The following is a 20,163-nucleotide window of genomic DNA, read 5'->3' as shown; positions in this document are numbered from 1 at the left end:
GCTCTGCGTGTTCCTTGCTGGGAGGGGTTTGGGGCAGGTCCCACACCTGAGCAGCATTGGCCGGTCGAGGCGGGACCCTTGCCTGCCAAGCTGGGGCTCGCGGAGGTGTGGCGGCATCAGCCGGGCCAGGCCTTGGGGGTTTGGTGCTCTGGGGCGGGATCCCGTGCTTGGCTGTTTGGAGGCACTTTGGAACCATCAGCCGACCCTGAAAAACACCAAAGCCCAAGCCCCTCAGTTCCCACTGGGACTCCACCATGCCCTCAGTGAGCAAGAAAGAACAAATTTTTAATTAAAAAAAAAATATTATATATATATATATATATATATATATATATATATATATATATATATCAGTCTCCAGCCCCAGCATGGTCCTGTATAGTTGAGAAGAAATTTTACAAATGTAGAATAAGGAAATTAAGGCAGTGGGAAAAAGCAATGCTGTCACTGGGGCCCACACAGCACAGAGTCCTGGACTCACGTGCAGCCCAGAGCTGTTCCCCAGGGGCCTTGTCACCACGCAGATTCTGCTGCCCAGAGCCAGGAGTGGCCTGGGTGCTCCAGTGACCTCAGGCCCCTTCCTGGGACAGGAAGGGCCTGGGGCTGTGCTTACCAGACGTTCTCAGCCGGGAGCATGCTTTGTGGGGAGCCCTGTGGCTGAGGAACCCCGCGGGAAATGTTGGCTGCCTTCGCAGCACAGACTAGCACAGACTAGCACAGACTAGCGCATTCCGTCCCCTGAAAACTGTGGCAAATACTTTTCGGGCGAAAAAGGTGTCGGTGTAACCTCCGCCAGCATGCGGCTCTGGGCAGGGGCCTCGTCTCTAGGCCCGCTTTCCTCCATGGCCCAACAGGGATGGCCGTTCCTGCCCCAGAGGGTGGGCACGGGGGCCAGCTGTGGTGCATTTGGATGAGGCAGGCCTGTATCCGGTGGGACAGGCGTGACACATCCCCAAAGGACATACCTGTCGATCGACCAACCATGACCGGTGTACGAACTGGTTTGGAACTTTATGAGACGAGGCCATTACCCCCAACAGACGGGGAGCTGAGGGGCCCCCAGCGGTAAGTGACAGAGCCAGACGGAAAACCAGCCGCGGCATATCCAGGAGGGAGTTTCCCAGAGAGCCCGGGCAGCGCTCCGGCCTGCCTTCCTGCTCTATCTTTCCTTCCCAAAGGCTGTGACAGTGGTCCATAAATCATAATCAATACCTCCTGCTCCAAAATGGGCCCGTCCTGACAGCCGGGCTGCAGGCATTGAGCTCAGCGCCAGGCTCAATTACTAAAGAGAAATCAGTGTAATCACCATGAAATTGCGTCGGAAACAAATTTAGCAAATGCGTCCCGCTTGGGGTGTGACGCGGCCCGTTCTCATGGCTCGGTCCCCTCCAGCTTTCCGGCACAATCAGTCCTGCCTCAATTACCCTCGTTAGGCCGCCGAGGGCTCCAGCCCCACCAGCCTGAAAGTAGGCGATCGCCTCTGAGCCGCAATCAGCGCTCGCTGCGCTGTGATCACGCGTAATTACACAGCAAGCACCGTGCGGGAGGGAGGCAGGCGCCTTCTGATTGCCGCACACGTTGGCTCGTCGAGGGTATTAAAACCATCAGCTATTAATACCAGGGCTTGCTGGCTGTGCCGGGTGGGGCATGTCAACGGGGCTGTCTGTGGGTGGCAGAGGGGTGAGGCTGCGCTCTGCGCTTGTCAGCTCTGGGGCTGGCGAATCAGAAGCTGCAGGAGGCCAGAGACCACTTGGGAGGTTTCTGCGATGTCCCCGAGGAGCCTTGGCACCATTGTGCCCCTTTGGGGCCTTCCGGGATGCCCAGCGGCACGTGAGATGGTGTTGCTTCATGGGCATGTGTGGCCTTTCTGAAAATGGGCTGGGTGACCCGTTCCCACCGTTGGATTGTCAGCGGAAGTGACTTACGGTGCGTCCAGGTGGGGCCTATAGTCCTGCGCTGAGGATCCTGAGAGCGGAGCTTCCAGCCAGCCTGCCGTGCGCACAGGGCTTGAGCTCAGAACAGTAGCAGGTGTGCGAGACACGGTCATTTGGGGAACTTTCTGCAGCGCAGCCCAGACTCTGCTGACTGATAGGGGCTGGAAGCATTGTAGCCCCATCTGAGACAGGAGGACCTGAGGACAAGGAGAGGTGAGATCAGTCATCGCCCACAGACACAGCACTGTCAATGCCAGAGCCAGGATTCAAACTCAACTCACTCGGGATCTTACTATGTAGCTTGAGAAATCCACTTTCTAGCCATCATCGCCCGTTCCGGTGAAAACCACCCCAACAAAATAACCAAGCATATTTTTCTTCTGGCGGGGGTGGGGGGGGGGTCTCCATTATAAATATCTTCACCTAAGCTAAACTGGCTTGAGCAATGAAAGGGAACCGGTTGCCTCCTGTGATAGAAAAGTCCAAGGGTGTGTCTAGCTTCAGGCCTGGCTGGATCCAGGAGCTCGATGAGGTCATGAGGAATCTGTCTTCTTCTCTGTCATCTGTACTGGTTCATTCTCAGGCAGGGCTCTCCCCAAGCAGGAGGCACCAATGACTGCCAGCGGCTGTAGGCTTACCAAAGCACGTGTCCAAGTAGAGATTTCATTAGCCAAATTTAGGGCACACGTCTCCATTCGAACCAAACATTTTGGCCTGGAGAACGAGGTGCTCTGATTAGCCGGATTCAGGTCACACGCCCAGTGGGAGGAGGAGTCAGTCCATTTGCTGCTCAGGGTTTTGCAAACTGTGTAGAACCGTGCATTCCAGGACCAGGGAGCCTCATGTAGTTTGTAAGTTCTGGCTGTGTCTGTGCGCAGGACGCCTGAGGGGACGGATGGATTGTTGGAGGTGTGTGGGGGCATTTCTTTGATTATCCCTCTCTTCCCAGGGGGCCCGTAATTAAGTGCTGACTGCCCACTCGAAATGCACTTAAAATGCCCGAGTCTTACCTGCCACCCGGCTTCTGCTGCCCACGTGACCTTGGTTGAGGGGGAGATCTGGCGTAAGACTAGCCATGATACCAGGGAGCCCTGCCAGGTGGGGCCAGGCTGGGGGCAGCGGGGAGGTGACAGGGAAGCTGTGACACACCTCTGGCCATGAGAGGTGATTCACCCCTGGGCACATATTGGATACAGTGCATTCTGACCGCTAACTCAGAAGTATTTTCACAAGAGGGCTGGAGCGGGGTCCCCCCCGGGCTGGGGCTGGGGTGGCCAGAGGTTCCTGGACTCCTCCAGCCGGAGGGATGTCCTCTTTCCTCCTCCATCCCATCGACCCCCGCCCACCAACCCTCCCCCCAGCTCACGCACACAGCCACCCACCCGCTGGTCCATCACCGCCCCCCCCACCCCGTCCTACCCCATCAACACCATCTGTCTCCAGCCACTCACCTGCACTGCCATTCCTCTCCTTTCTCTACCGCCTTCCGATCATCTCCCTACGGGGCCATGGGTGAGGTTGAAGCAGGATCTTAGAAGAGTTTGAGCCTACACGTGTGGGCAGGGTGCAGGGGCTGGGGGAGGGGAATGGTCGTGAGCCTTCAAGGGGGTCGGAGTTTCAGTGGCAAAAGACCTACATGTTCTGGAGCTGGGCGGTGGGGACGGCCGCACGGCAGTGTGAGTGCGCTCAACGCCAACTGAACTGTGTGCTGAAAACTGGCCCAGCTAACTTTTATGTTACGAGTACTTTCCGGCATTTAAAAGTAATTAAAAAAGTTAAAAAAAGAGCCTGAGCTTTACTGTGTGGATCGGAGGGCCACAGAATGTTCTGGAGCTGGAGAGCTCTGCTCTTTTCTTTGGGGCTTGGTGGCCCCGTCTGCACATTGGCTGCAGTGCTGGTGGCCTAACACCTCTGGCTGTGGCCCTGGCCTCTGTCCTCAACTGACTACCCTCTGGACGCCTCCCCTGGCCCCATGTCCTGTAGCCTGTCTTACCTCCCACCTGCCGGACTTCCCCAGCCCCGCCCATGTCTCTTCAATTGTCTGGCGTGCTGCTGTCGGTGGGCAAGTCTGTCCCGCTGAGCCGGGGCTCCAAGGGCAGGCAGGCCACGCACCAAGGCCTCCACCCCTGCCCTGCGGCCCAGGCACAAGGCAGAACTCAGGAGGTGAGGCCCCCGAGTCTCGGAGCCCCCCAGGCCAGCGCCAGGGCCCTGCCTGGAACCCCCCCCCCCCACCTCCAGTGTCCGCTCCCTCTCCGGCAGGTGAAGCCTCTTCCCCGCCAGCTTTCAAAACCTCTCTCTTCTTTGCTCACGAGACTTTGTGGTTTTTTTTACCAGATACAGACATTTTTTTCCCTTTATATAACCATTGTGTCGTTATCGCACTAACAAAATTAGTATTTGCATATTCAAATCTACTCAATTGTCTCAAACCCATGTCTTCACAGATGGTTCCTCTGAATGAGGACCCCCAGGACCCTGCCTCGTCTCACATCCCTTTGGTCCCAGACTACAGGCGCTCCGTCTGTCTTAAAGCCCTTTCTTGTGGGGAAGCAGGGCCTTTGTCCCTGTGACTTTGAAGCAGGGTGGGTGTGGGGCGGGTGCGATACGCTCCCTCACCCCAGGCGGCCATAAACCGTTCTTGAACTAGAAGCTTGACGGGTCAGGGGGTCCAGGCCGGCAGGGCCCCGCGCTTCCCAGAGCACCTGCCAGGGGTAAACAGTGACGTTGGCGCTGATGAGGAACCCAGCCTCGGCTGCCCTCTCCGGTCACTGTCAAGGCCCCCAGGTGCCCCACGGCCTCAGCGGCTCCCTTCTCCTCAGCTGTGTACCCAGTCCTTCCGTCTTACCTGGCATCTGTCCCTAAATACACTCTTCCCGTTTTGACTTGAAGAGGTTATCGAAAGGGAAACTTGATGGCACTATCACAAGTGGATGACCCCTGTCGCTTGTCATCAGTAGAAGGTGACTGCAAAAATAATACAGGGAAAGTAAAAATAGTATGAAACTCTAGCAGTAGTAGGAATCCTAGCAGGCATAAAGTCCTGGCTGATAAGCTGCTCGGTGGAAGCACAGGGGCGGCTCTCCGACCTTCCAGGACCCCCCTCCCCAGTTCCAGCTCCCGGCAGGTCCTGTGAACTTGTACTTCCTTGCCGGCTGCCCCGGCTGGGCCCGGGGTGGGAGCAGGGACGACCCTGCGTGTCCTCAGGGTGGGCGACCCTCAGCCCGGTGCCATCTGGCAGCCCAGCCCCGAATCTGCCGCCCTCCAGCCCGATTACACCTCCTGCACCCTCTGCCTCGTCCCTTGCACGAAGCTCCCTCTCTGGCTCCGTTCCTTGTCCAGACTGAATGTCACCCGGGAGGCCTCCCCGGGCTCATCTAACGTCAGGTGTGCCCCACCTGAAACTGTCACATAGCGTCTAGGGTGGCCACATTTTAGATGCCCAGCCTTAGCGGACCCGCAGGCTGGCCCTGTGTGCCTGTGTGTGCCTGCTCCTGCGGGGGCCCCGCTCAGCGGCCCTGAGAGCTTTCTCCCCCCTCCTTTCTCTGGCTTCCACACCACTCCTGGGAAGCCCCCCCACCCCACCCCTCGGGGCTCTCCCTGGATGTCTGAGCTCTGAGGGGACCTGGTCTTGTTGACCTCACATATGCAAGCCTGTGAGATTCCTGGCATTCTTTGTACATTCTCCAGGCTTGAAAGAACACAGGGCAGAGAGCACAGGAGCAGTGTTAGGTCCCAGGAAGAGAGCCAGAAAGGCCTCTCTTCTCTCACTGGAACTAATTACCTAACAACAGTTTTCCAGGCACAGATTCCCCTTTAAACGATCTGTCTGCAAGAGGGGAAGAGGCCTTCCTGGCCTGGAACCCTGGGTCTTGCACTTGGTGTGTGTGGTCAGGGTAAGTCTCTGCCTTCCTCGGCCTTAGGTTCTTCATCTGTAAAATGGGAGAACGAGGCCAGAAGCGCCCTGCCGGGCTTGGCCACAGGATTGTACCATAAAGCTTGGGGACGAACAGTGGGGAGGGTGTCAGAGATGCACCCAGGCGCATTTTCAGGTCTGCAAATCCTGTTATCTTGCAACAAAGGAATCTCATGTCACCCGGGGCTGCAGCACCCACTTCCTGTACGAAGCCATCGTGAGGCTATGGGCATCAGGGAAGGGTCATTTCTGAGCCCCTTCAGCTGCCTCGCAGGCCACAAGCAAGGTGGTAATGCAGAGAGGACCGGCTGAGTTACCCCTGCCACCACAGAAAGTGTCAGAAGCCTGGAAATCAGGAGTCCGGAAGAGAAGGCTGCCGCAGTGGGGTGGGGGAGCAGAGGGGCATCCAGAGGAACGGCTCCTATCCTAAAGCTGAGGTATTTGTTTGCTGAGGACTGAGGTTGAGAAGCAGAGGTGAATGGGACCAGGGCTGCTGCCCATACAATTCCAGGACTGTGGTCTATGCTAATGATGCTCATGGAGTTGTGCAGTGCACAACCTGCACAACTGCACAAGGCAGCTCTGCCTGGGTGAAATACTTCCACTGGAGGCCGACAGAAGAATTGATTTCCCTTCCCTAGTGTCAGGAAGTCCCATAAGCTTTGCCTTAGACCCCAGTGCCACCTCGGGACGAAGGAAGAAAAGGGAGGAAGAGCCCTGTTGGGAAGGTGAACTGTCACCCGGATTTAACATTTTTCCCAAAGAGACTGTATTGAAACACAAGAGATTGTTTAAACATCACTAAATTTGGGTTGTTTTGTTTTGTTTTAAAGATTAAGGTTTTGTTCCTGCTTCTCGATAGGTGGGAGGCTTGGGAGCAAGATTAGGTAAGCTACGGACAATTAAGAAGCTACGTTAACAAAAATATCCGGGAGAGCTGTGTGCATTTGCAACCCTAGACACACATCAGGCTGACATGTGGAGTGGAGAAGTGAGGGCTTCGCTCGCCAACTCCAGTCCTTAGTGTCAGACCGCTCTGTCCTCCACGCAGATGTGCCAGTGGGGCTGGCCACACGCCCCGACTGACACGTGACACCAGTCAGCCAATCAGAGCCTCCCTTCCTCCTGTCACCTGATCAGGGACAATTTTTTTCCCCCTGAAACTCTTGAAAAGAGACAACATTCTTTGACACAGGGTGAGCTTGTCAACCAAGAGCTGCCAGGGCTGGGGGGTGGGGGTGGGCTGGGGGAGGGCACGTCATGAACCTAATTGTGAAGCCAACTCAGGAATGTAGAAAGGAATGTAGAGATAGGAGAAAGAGGTAGAGAGGGTGAGGGCAGAAGACAGCCGGCAGAGAGGAGAAGGGGGAGAGAGAGAAAGAGAGAGAGAGAGAGAGAGAGAGAGAGGGATTAAATTTCTGGATCCAGCTATGCCTGAAGACTAGTCTACTCTCGCCTTTGGTTACGGTAACCAACGGATTCTTCTTTTTTTCCTAGTTTTGTTAAAATCAATCTGCCATCGCAATTTAGAGTGCAGACCCACACTGTGTGATGAGATAGCCCCTGGTCACACGTGGCTTCGAAGAGCTCTAAATGTGGCCAGTCTGAATGGAGACGTGCTTTGCGTAGAATACACAGCTGCTGTAAAAATATCTCATTAAAATTTCCGGTATGGATTACATGTTGAAGCGATAATATATTGGATAGACAGGGTTAAGTAAAATATGTTATTAAATTTAATTTTACTTGTGCCTTTTAGCTTTTTAAAATATGGCCACCAGAGAATTTTAAATTACATTTCTGGCTCACATCATATTTCTATTGGACAGAGTGGGATTAGACTAATTTTCTAGGGATAAAAGAATATGCTTTTTTAGTGGGGTGTGTGTGTGTGTGTGTGTGTGTGTGTGCGTGTGGTACATGTCTTAACGCCAACTGCTTCCAAAGAGGTGTCTAAGGAGAGTGATTTCTGCTAACCAGAGGGGTCTCGGTTTTCTGAGAGTGGGACGGATGGGCTGAGTCTCTTTACACGGCCTATGCTTAATGGACTGCATGGCCCGCACAACCGTACAAGGTGGCCTTGTGTGGCTCAGGCGCATGCAAATTTGGGGTGAGAACTGGGGAAGTAAGGAAACACTCTGCTTTCTGTTTTCTAACTGGCCTCGGTGAGCCATAAGTCACATACCATACAATTCACCCATTTAGGGTGTACGACTCCGTGCTTTTTAGTATATTCACGCAGTTGTATGGCCGTCATCGCTGCCGCCAAGTTTAGACCATTTTCCTCAGCTCAGAAGAAACCCCACACCCCTTCTCCCCCACCTCCTGCTCCCTGCATCATCCCCCACGTATCCATTCATCCGTTGGTGGACGCTTGGTTTGTGTCCACTCTTTGGTTGTTATGAATAAAGCTGCTGTGAACATTTGTGGACCACTTTTTCGTGTGGACAGATGTTTTCATCGCTCCTGACTGTGTACCTAGAAGTACAGGGTCAAGACTGCTGAGTCATGTGGTAACTCTACGTTTAACTATTTGAGGAATTTCTAGAATGTTCTCTACTGTGGCCGCACCATTTTGCATCCCCACCAGCAAAGCATGAAGGTTCCAACACCTCCATAACCCTGCTCACACTCACTATTTTCTGGGGTTTTTCCCCTTCAGATAGTAGCCTCCCGATGATGTGACAGCTGACTGTGGTTTTGGTTGGCATCTCCCTACTGATGAGCGATGTTGAGCCTCCTCTCCCGTGTTTATTGGTCATTTGTGTATCTGTTTGGGGGGAGATGTCTGTTCAAGTCCTTGCCCATTTTTGAATTGGGTTTGTTTGGCTTTTTTTGTTGTATTTGGTCGTTCTCTGTATGTTCCAAATATCAGTCCCTTAACAGATATGGGATTTGCAAATATTTTCTTCTGATCTATGGGTTGCCTGTTATTCTGTTGATCGTGTCTTTTGAAGCACAAAAACTTTTAATGTTTATGAGGTATGATTTGTCTATTTGCTCTTCTGTTGCCTGTGCAACAAAGGAACAACTCTCTTTTTTCTTCGGGAATTATCTTTCTTTCATTCCACCCACTGTCTTGAAAGATGGTTTTGCCAGGTACACGATTCTGTGGAGTTATTTTCTCTCAGCACTTTGGAGATTTAATTCAGTGTTTTATAGCCTCTTCCATTACTCGTGGGAGGTTGGCCATGAGTTGAATTTGCTTTCCTTGAAGGTGGTGTTCTTTCTTTCTGGCTGTTTTTAGGATCTGCTTTTCATCTTTGGCGTTTAGATCCGTCGTCTTCCTGATCCTGTGTCAGTTACAGCAGAATGTTCTGGATAATGACCCTTCTGGTGGGGGCCATCTAGCGACCCCGTCTGGAGGCCCAACTCTCAGCCTTTCTAGTGATGGTGCAAAGGCTTCATTCCCCTTGTCCAATATCTTGAAGTCCCCGGAGTGGTTTCTGTTTTGTGCAATGAGCCGACACAGGGACAGGGCCTTCAGCCCCTGACCGCCATATTGGGAGCTGCACTTTTGTCTGAGTCCCATAAGCTCCGGTCCAACACTTCTGATGAAGGTCTTGGAGGTGGGCTCATGCTTCCATGGGGTGGGGGGGGGGGGGTCCGCATCCCATCCACGTGTTTCCAGTTCTCTCCCCCTTCCCTTGCTCCTGCCGACCTCTGACCCACTTGTGGAGCTTTGTGGGGGAGGCAAGGGGGCTCCTCAGTGGTCCCCTTTGGAGCCTGGCCATCAGGCGGATCATAGTTGTTTCTGTGGGTGATCTGAACCAGGGCGTAGAACGTCGTTGGACAGTGTTACTGCCCCACCCCTGCCCCAGCCTCTGACAGTTCCTTACAAACCATCGGGGATGCTTGCTGGCCTTTCTTGTAATCTCGGGGTGTTTCCAACAGTCCCCTGGCTCTGGTTCCCCTACAGATGTTTAAATGCAGAAGCCCTTCTTTCTGTCTACAGCTGCCCCCTGGCAGGGGAGAGGTCGGAGTGCTCCTCATTTAACTGCCCACTAGTTGAGACTGCCCCCTTCTGCCTCTACCCACTGAGACTGGGGGGCGGCTGGGGGGTCCTGCTCACACATCGGGGCAATAGGCACGAAGGCCTGGCCCATCCCTGGCAGAGGGTAAGCCTAGACCAGGAAGCGGTTGCTTAGCTGCATGAACCACTTCGTTCCAGGGGTGGGTTCCCAGCATGCCCCACAAGGGCCCATTAAACCTCTCAGGTGGGGGCCCTTGAAGGTTGACAGGCAGTCGCTCTTGACTTCTGAATTCCTGCCAGCTAAAATACTTCCCATAGCAACTGACTCTTGAAATGCCTCCCACCGGGGGCTGGATTGGAGTCAGCAGAAGAACTTTCCCCAAGCTCTGTGCACACAGGGCTGGGAGATCCTCTGGGACGGGCCCAGCATGAGGAACGGATGGAGTGTCACCCAGGCCGGGGTGGCGGGGGGTGGCCGGGGTGGCGGTGACCAAACATCAGGGTCTAGTGATTCTAAGGTCTGGCTCGTCTGCGTCCTCCGTCCGTGTACTCAGGGCCACCTGCTCAGCGAGGGCCCCCCAACCACCCCCAGAGCTGTCTCTGCCTCTCTGTTCTGCTTCGTGTTTCTCCAAAGCATGCATCACCATCACTGAGTTACCCTTTTCACTGCCTCATCAGGGCAGGACAGAACAGAACAGCGCCTGGCACGCAGGAGGGCCACAGCGAATGGCTCTCGAATAAATGAATGAGTGGTTTCTGCACACGCAGGGTCCCCACTTTTATGGGGACACCCCACCCGTCTTCAGCCAGGTGCATCGGCATCATCTCTCCTGCAGGCGTACAGGATCGTCACCTGCTCCTCTCAGCACCAGGGACGGCCTTGCAGGATGAGCGGTTTCTACAACCCGTTCCCGGGGCTCTGCGGAACCCCATCAGTAGGCATGATGGGTCACTTCTCCCATCGTGGCGCAGAATCTCTACGCTTTCAAGAAATCGTGTGCTTCCCTACCCATGTGCGCCCCCTGCCCCCGACTATGGCTCCCCACCCTGATTTTCCCCCAGAGCTCTGGGTCCAAACTCTGCCCATGCCTGCACAGAAGTCACCACGGGCAGGGGGTCAGGTGACTCCAAGTCCCCCGAGGTAGACTTACGGCAAAACTACCCCCATCTCTCACCCCCCCGCTATCCCTGTGGTGCCCCTCCGGTGAGGACGCAGGGTCCATCTCCCCACCCCTTAAATCTGGGCGTCCCTGTGACTCAGTTTGATCTTCAAAATCCTTGGAGGCTGGGCCTCAAGAGGCCTTGGAGGCTTCACCTTCTCATGGATCAAGAGAACAAACCCTGAGGTGTCTGGGTGGCTGGGGTGGCTGAGCGTCCAACTCTTGATTTTGGCTCACGTAGTGATCCTAGCGTCGTGGGATCTAGCCCTGAGTTGGGCTCCAAGCTGACCGTGGAACCTGCTTAAGATTCTCTCTCTCTCCCTCTCCACCTCTCCCCTGCTCACGTGCTCTCTCTAACAACAACACAAAGAGAGCAAACCTTGGCCACCCTGCCAGGGGGTGAGAGACCATGTGGAAGAGAGGCCAGCTGCCCCAGCCAAAGCCACCCAAGCCCCTCCTACAGCCGGCCAACCCGCACGGCCTACCTCTGAGCCTGTGGGCAGTAAATGATGCTTGCGATTTTCGGCCACAGAATTTTGCAGTAGTTTCTTAAGCGTGGGGTTGCCAGATAGAATAGAAGTTACCCCGTTGAATTTGAACTCCAGATAAACCGCAGGACATTGTTTGTTGCTTATCTGAAATTCAGATTTAACTGGATGGCCGTGTTTTTATTCGCTAAATTTGACAGTCCTGGTTGAGCAGCAGTGTGATGGGCTACGCTGTCCCCCAGATTCATCTGCTGAAGTCCTAACGCCTGCCACCTCAGAATGCGACTGTCTGTAGGCAGGGTTTTTGAAGAGGTAATTAAACTAAAATGAGGTTATACAGGTGGGGCCTAGTCCAATCTGACTGGTGTCCTTAGAGGGACGACCCCGTGAGGACGCTGGGAGAAGACCACCGTCTATCAGCCAAGGAGAGAGGCCTCGGAGGAAGCCAGCCTGGCCGACACCTTGACCTTGGACTTCAGCCTCCACAACGGAGAGGAAATCGGTATCTGTTGTGCAAGTCGCCTACAGGGCCTTGTGGCTGATTCCACTCTGGTAGGACCAAGAGGCTGTTTTCTGCTCATGTTTGGGAGATCATCCGAAAATGAATGTTTGTGCGAGAAGGTTGCTTTCCAAGGGGAGCGCGGGGCCCCGTGTCAGGTGCAAGCAGATGGACATCTCCCCGGATGCCCCAGATCAGGACGGCAGAACATTGCCAGTGAACAGGGTCACGTGCGGGGAAGACAGCTGGAGTCTGAAGGCCCCTCCCCTCCTCCAGTGTGTCAGATTCCCTGCCCGCTGGGCACATCCTCCCCGGCCTGTGCTGTGGCTGGCGGCAGGTTGGTGCGGGGCGTCCTAGGGTGCTCTTTGCTCTTCTCACTGCCCGGGGTGACCTCCCTGCTGCCATCTGGCCGGCTCCCCCTCCTAGCCTGTGGGTCCTCCATTGCCGAGCTGGAAGGTTGAGGCATCCTTTCCCAGCCACCTTCACCTTCACAGGTGGGACACAGCACATACCCCTCATCAGCAGACCCAGGCCGCTTGCTGGCGGAGTGGGGGCAGTGCAGGGCTGGTGCCCACCGCTTCGGGCCGGCCTTGTGGCCTCGGTGCCGCCCTGGCTTATGGTGTGGTTGGGGCTGTCGTTGGCTCTCCCATTCTCCAGGCCTCCTGGAGAGCCTGTGACTGAGCTCTGGCTGTCAATATGCAGAGTGTCTGTCGCTCGCAGTCAAGAACTCTGATGGTTGCAAGGGTCTCAGTCTATCAAGCGCCAGGGTCAGGCTAGCAAGAGGCTTGGCTAGCTGGATGGGACGTCTCCTTTGGCCACTTAGGACACTCATTCTCTGCAGCTGGACCAGCCGGGGGCAGGAAGTGGAGGAGGATCTTTGAACACTCCCATGTGGAAAAATGATGTTAGCAAAACTGGCCCTGTTTACAGACTCGTCCTGCTTCCTATTCAAGGTGACCCAGCAGCCGGGGCTGGCTTTTCCTGCCCTTCCAGGGCCCTGTTGACAATTGCTTGGTGTTCAAAAAACACATACGCTGAGGGGCGCCAGAGTGGCTCAGTCAGTTAAACATCTGACTTTTGATTTCGGCTCAGGTCGTGGTCTCACGGTTCGTGGGATTGAGCCCCATGTCAGGATCTGTGCTGACAGCACAGAGCCTGCTTGGGATTCTCTCTCTCCCTCTTTCTCTGCCCTTCCCCAGCTAGTGTTGTCTCTGTCTCTCTCAAGATAAATAAATCAACATTAAAAAAAAAAACCCCACATACAATGAAATTGGTATCAGAACTGTAGAGGTATTTAATTCAATTCTTTCCATTGCATCGTGTTTATTAATGTAAATATTTAAGTCTACAAATTTTCCTTTGAGGAATACTAGCTCCCACGTTGTGTTTTTATTATTGCTGGCTATTCCAAATTTGGATTTCGATTTCGTCTTTGATCCAAATGTTGCTTAAGAGAGAGCTTTAAAATTTCCAGGCAAACGGCCTTCCTATAACTGATACCTAGCTTTATTAACTTGTGAATAGAGACTCTTTTCTGTACTCACTTTTGAGCCCAATAAAAGGTGCACAGCTTGAAAAGTCAGATGGTAGCATCATCAAGCTCGAACCAGAAATTTTGTCCCCTGTCCTACCCAAGTCCACTCCCCTGAGGCTACTATTTCAACCCTTTTAGATGCCTTTTCTGTGCCACATCATAATCTGTTCCATGCATTCTAGGCCTTTAAATATCAGGCATTATCCACTGAACTTCATCTTTACGAGGTCAGGATGTACGCCCCCCTCCTTCACACACACTTCCCCTCTCCAGGGCCTACTTCGTGGTGATACGTCCAGCGTGTTTATTGCTCTGGTTGTGTAAATATCGTTGAGAGCTGAGTCATAAGGCATACCGTAATCACAGTTTTTCCTTATGCAATTCCTCCCCTGGCATCGCCCTTATTTGCGGGGGGCGGGGGGGGGGGAAGCTTTAATCATCATCATTGTTATTCAAGCACATTAGTAACCTACTAATTTAAATTTGTTCTTGACAACACCGCCCTGGAGCTTGGATGGTTGGACTGGCTGTAGCTGTGTGGTTTCTCTCCTTCCCCATCACCTGGAAGTCCCCTCAGCCTCAGTCCCTGGGTCCCACCCTCAGGATGGGGGTCCCGATGCCTCCTTCTTCCATGGTTGGTGCCCGCATGCAGACTGAACGCATTTTCTGGTAGGTTCCTTCATACCTGTATATGGAGGCGACAAAATGATCGAGACCCTATGTGTCCCCAAAGATCATATTTTACCTTTACACTCTAAAGTATGGATTTGACACTTATACTGAGTAATCACCTGGCTGGGTATCAAATTCTAAGTAGGCATACATTTTTCTTCAACATTCAAGGCCATGAAATCCTCGCCTTCCAGCCTGCAGGCTTGCTGTGGAGAAGGCAGACACCATGGGAGTCCTGGCCCTCTGCACTGCGGAAGGAGACTTCACAAGGGAGCCAGCAAGCCTAGCAAAGAGGCCCTCTTTTAAAATAGGGCTGGAAGAGGGGCGCCTGGGTGGCTCAGTCCATTGAGCGTCTGACTCTTGATTTGGGCTCAGGTCATGATCTCATGGTTTGTGGGGTCGAGTCCCATGTCCAGCTTGGTGCTGAAAGAACAGTGGAGCCTGCTTGGGATTCTGTCTCCCGCCTCTCTTGGCCTCTCCCCTGCTGGTGCACGCACATGTGTACTCTCTCTCTCTCTCAAAATAAATAAATAAACTTGAAAAGGAAAGAAAAGGAAGGGAAAGGAAAGGAAAAGGAAAGGGAAAGAAAAGAAGAGAAAAGGAAAGAAAAGAAAGGAAAGGAAAGGCGAAGAGACAAAAAGAGAAGGGAAGAGAACAAAAGTAAAAGAAAGGAAAAGAAAAGGAAAGAAGAGAAAAGAAAAGAAAGGAAAGGAAAGGAGAAGAGAAGAAAAGAAAAGAAAGGAAAGGAGAAGAGAAGAAAAGAAAAGAAAGGAAAGGAAAGAAAAGAAGAGAAAAGGAAAGAAGAGAAAAGAAAAGAAAAGAAAGGAAAGGAAAAGAGAAGAAAGGAAAGGAAAGGGAAAGAAAAGAAGAGAAAAGGAAAGAAAAGAAAAGAAAGGAAAGGAGAAGAGAAGAAAAGAAAAGAAAGGAAAGGAGAAGAGAAGAAAAGAAAAGAAAGGAAAGGAAAGGAAAGAAAAGAAGAGAAAAGGAAAGAAAAGAAAAGAAAGGAAAGGAGAAGAGAAGAAAAGAGAAGGGAAGAGAAGAGAAGGAAAGAAAAGGAAAGGAAAAGGAAAGAAGAGAAAAGAAAAAAAAGGAAAGGAAAGGAGAAGAGAAGAAAAGAAAAGAAAGGAAAGGAAAGGAAAGGAAAGAAAAACGAAAGAAAAGAAGAGAAAAGGAAAGAAGAGAAAAGAAAAAAAAGGAAAGGAAAGGAAAGGAAAGGAAAGGAAAAGAGAAGAAAAGAAAGGAAAGGAAAGGAAAGGAAAGGAAAAGAAAGGAAAGGGAAAGAAAAGAAGAGAAAATGAAAGAAAAGAAAAGAAAAGAAAAGAAAAGAAAAGAAAAGAAAGGAGAAGAGACAAAAAGAGAAGGGAAGAGAAGAGAAGGAAAGAAAAGGAAAGGAAAAGAAAAGGAAAGAAGAGAAAAGAAAAGAAAGGAAAGGAAAGGAAAGAAAAAGGAAAGAAGAGAAAAGGAAAGAAGAGAAAAGGAAAGAAAAGAAAAGAAAGGAAAGGAAAGGAAAGGAGAAGAGAAGAAAAGAGAAGGGAAGAGAAGGAAAGAAAAGGAAAAGAAAGGAAAAGAGAAAAAAGAAAGGAAAAAAGGAAAGGAAAGGAGAAGGGAAGAAAAGGAAATAAAATAAAATAATAAAATAAAATAAAATAAAATAAAATAAAATAAAAGAGGGCTGGAAGGCCATGAAGTGGGAGCAGTTTATGTGTGTCCTCATCAAATAAACTACAAACTTTTTACCAGCCACAAGCCCTCAGCCTGGACTTAACTCCCTCCTCACCTTGATCCCCGAATCCTTTGCATTCTCTGCTTCAAAGGAGTCAATGCGATTGGACAAGTTTCAACACCTCGTTTGCATATTAATCCAACAAATCCCGGTTAACCTAGTTTCAATCCCTATTTTGCATAGCGGACCTGAAGAACTGCCCTCATGACCTTTGTCTTCCTCTGAACAGGAGGCAGGTTGCTACCTGAATACAGCCTCCTGAATTGTAATTCTGATTGCCCAAATAAATGCCTCTTTGTTCAAAATTTCAGGGAATCCTTGCTTAGTCAGCAGCATGTGAGCTGTTTGGGTGGCTCTTGCCTACAGTGTGGAAACTTGAGTCCTTCCTGAACCGCTCAATGTGGAAACTAATGTTATTCTGTTCTGGAATGGTCTCTTTTAATGTTTTTGTTTGTTTGTTTGTTTCTGTTTTTTTGTTTTTGTTTTTGTTTTTTTTTGTAATTTTCTTTCCTTAGTTTCACTGAATTCCTGTTATTCAGACATTGGACGTCCTGGATCGACTCTCTGATTTTCTTACGATATTTTCCCGCTGTCATTTCATCTTACTCTCTGGAAGATTCCCTCAACCTTGTCTTCCAATCATCCTACTGAATTTTTAAACTTATGTTCCTGCATATTTAATTTCTTTTTTCATTATTATTTTTGAGAGACAGAGAGAGAGAGAGACAGAGAGACAGAGAGACAGAGAGAGTGGGGGAGGGGCAGAGAGAGGGGGAGACACAGAATCTGAAGCAGGCTCCAGGCTCTGAGCTGTCAGCACAGAGCCCGACGCGGGGCTCGAACTCACGAACTGCGAGATCATGACCTGAGCTGAAGTTGGACGCTCAACTGACTGAACCATCCAGGCACCCCATGTGTATTTAATGTCTTAGATCTAGTTGGAAGTTGTTTTCTGAACTTTCTGTAGAGCGTATTGTATTTCCTTTATGGATCTTGCTTTATGTCTCTGAAGATACTCCTTTTAATTTTTCTTTGAAGTTTGCTGCTTCCGTCAGAGGCACTCTGAGACCCTCGGTTTTCCTTTCTACTTCCCCTGTTCTGAGGCTTTCTCTGAGTGATCCTTGCCTGTCTGTCTATTCATATTTAAAAGGCAGGCACTAAAAGCTGATTAAACACATAAAGAGTATTTGTAAGAGTGGAAACAGGAAGTCACCCAAATGCCCATCAGTAAGAATGGAATAAAACAGTGTATTCCCCCAGCGGGATACTAGGCAGCAGTGAGAACGAACAGCTTACACACATTTGTAAAGACGACTGTCACAAACATGATATTCGACAAAAGCAGCCAGACATGAAACAACACACATGCATGGCTTCATTTGCCTGACACAGAAAACCTGGCCAAATGAATTTATGCCTCCAGAAGTCAGGATACTGGTTCTCTTTGAAGTGGGGTGGAGGCTAGGAGGGGATGACAGAGGGCTTCTGGGATGCTGATATGTTCCATTTCTTGAGCTGGGCACGGGTCACACGCGTGTTCCGTTACTGTAAATTTATCTCGCTGGTGGATGCTTACGATGAGTGAAATCGCCATGCATCGATTATGCTTTTAATTCAGTTAACATCATAAAAATGACACTGTGTGTTGGGGATGGGGCCTGTGAATGGGTGGTCCTTCTGGTGGTGACCCCACAGGGCCAAGCTGTCCCTCCGGAGAGGAACCTTCCACTGTCCTCCTGGCGAGCCATTCTGTGAGTGTGCGGGGGCGGGGGAGGCGCCTGGGCTCTCATGACCTCCTGTGCAGACTTTCTCCCGTTCCCGTCTTGTTTAGTAAGGAGGCTCTCACTTCTGCCCCAGAAGGGCTGAGCGCCGTCACCCCAGTGAGCCCCTGGCTCGCTTTCTGCAGAGACAGATGGGGCAGAGATATTCCCCTAGATGCACAGGAGGGGGTGGGGAACAATGGGATCCAAGTGGCCAGAACCATCTCCAAGGTATCCGGCGTCCCCAATTCCACAGACTTTCTGGAACTCTGCTGTACGAGTCGGCTTGACTCTGTCTGGCTTCCTCACTTCTGGCATCCGAGCCAGCTTTATTTCCCTGCGTTTTCTGTTTTGTCTTTCTGGGCCTCCTATTAGTGAGTGAGGGACCATCTGGACTAATTTACTAAGACTTATTTTCTCTCTCATATGTTCCATCTCCCTTTCCTTTTGTTCTGCTTTCTAGTATATTTCTTCAACTTTATTGTCCCATCCTTATGTAGATTTTAAAAGCCCAGCTATCTGATTTTTGTATTTTTAATTAAACTTTTAATTTTGAGATGCTTATATTCACATGCAGTTATAAGAAAGAATGTAGAGATCCTGTGTACAATTTACCCAATTTCCCCCAGGGGTAACATCTTACAAAGCTATAGCACAGATATCACAATGGATATTGACATTAATACAGTCTCGATACAGAACATTCCATCACAAGGATCCCTTGTATTATCCTTTTATAGCCACACTCACCCTTCCATCTCTCCCCCCCTTCCCCATCTTATCCCTGATCCCTGATAATCCCTAATCCATTCTTTGTGTCTATAATGTTGTCATTTCAAGAATGTATATGAATAGAATTGTACAGTGTGTATCCTTTTATGATCGGCTTCTTTCCTCAGCGTCCTTCCCTGGAGACTCATCCAAGTTGCTTCCTGTATCGATACTTTGCTTCTTTATTGCCAGGTAGGATTTCATGGTGTCGATGCACCATTTCCTGTAAGGACATCTGAGTTGTTTCAGTGTTGGGCTATAAGAAATAAAATTGCTATGGTTATTCTACATAGATTGTTGCAGGAGCACAGGTTTTCACTTCTCTCTGATAAATGCCCTGATGTCCAATTGTTGGGTTGTATGGTAGCTGTGTGTTTAGGTTTATAAGAAACTGACAGTTTTCCAGAGTGGCTGTATCATTTTACATTCCAACCACCCACGCATGAGCAGTACAATTTCTCTGCATCCTCATCAGCATTGGGTGTTATCACTATTTTGAATTTTAGCCATTTTGATAGGTGTATGGCATATCTTATTATGGTTTGAAGTTGCATTCCCTTAATGGTTAATGATGTTGAACATCTTTTTATGCTCTCAATCGTCATCCATATATCTTCCTTGTCAGACTGTCTGTTCATGTCTTTTGCCCATTTTCTAATTGGATTGTATTTTTTTTTCTCTGATAGGTTTTAAGAGTTCTTTATATTTTGTTGGGTATATGTTTGCAGATATTTCCCAGACTGTATCTTGTCTTTTCATCTTGTGAATACATACTTTTCAAGCAAAAGTTCTTAATGTGGATGAATTCTAATTTATCACAATTTCATTTTATGGATCATGCTTTAGGTGTCAAGCCTGAGAACTCTTTGCAAAGCCCTAGATCCTGAAGATTTTCTCCTGTTTTTTTTTTCCCCCTAAAAGTTTTATAGTTTTACATTTAAGTCCAGGATCTAGTTTGAGTTCATTTTTAGATAATGTGTGAGGCTGAGGTTTTTTACAGCTATCAGTTAAAAAGTTATTAGACTTTATTTTTAGGACAGTTTTAGATTTACAGAAAAAAATTGAATAGATTGTAGAGAGTGCTGTATTCTCTTCCTCTCCCTCACATGGCTTCTCTGCCTTAGTGTGGTTATAATTAATGAATCAATATCAATACATTATTATTAACTAAGCTTCATTTTTCACACTTAGCATTGTACAACTCTATGGGTTGTGACCATGCATGATGTCATGGATCCCCCATTACAGTGTCATGCAGAACAGTTTCACTGACCTAAAAGGGTGCTGTTGTAACCACCGATCTTTTCACTGTCCCTATAGTTTTGCCTTTTCCAGAACGTCATCAAGTCGGGATCATGTGGTATGTTGCCTTTCCATACTGGCATCTTTCGCTCAGCAATATGCATTTAAGATTCCTCCATTTATTGTTGTGACTTGACAGGTCCTTTCTCTTTTATCACTGGATAATAGTCTATTGCCTGCATGTACCACATTTGTTTAGCCATGCACCTACGACAGCCATCTTGGAGGCTCCCAGTTTGGGGCAATTATGAAGAAAGCTGCTATAAACATGGCAGTAGTTTTTGTGTGGACATATGTTTTCTTTTCTTTTTTTTTTTTAAGTTTATTTAGTTTGAGAAAGAGAGAGCGAGAGTGAGAGAGAGAGAGAGAGAGGGAGGACCAGTGGGGGAGGGGCAGAGAGAGAGGGGGACAGAGGACCTGAAGCAGGCTGACAG

This window comes from Panthera onca, chromosome A2, assembly GCF_046562875.1.
Source record: "Panthera onca isolate mPanOnc1 chromosome A2, mPanOnc1 haplotype 2, whole genome shotgun sequence".
NCBI classification, from domain to species: Eukaryota; Metazoa; Chordata; class Mammalia; order Carnivora; family Felidae; genus Panthera; species Panthera onca.
The sequence above is the reverse complement of the archived record's forward strand: the minus strand, read 5'-3'. Positions refer to the sequence as shown.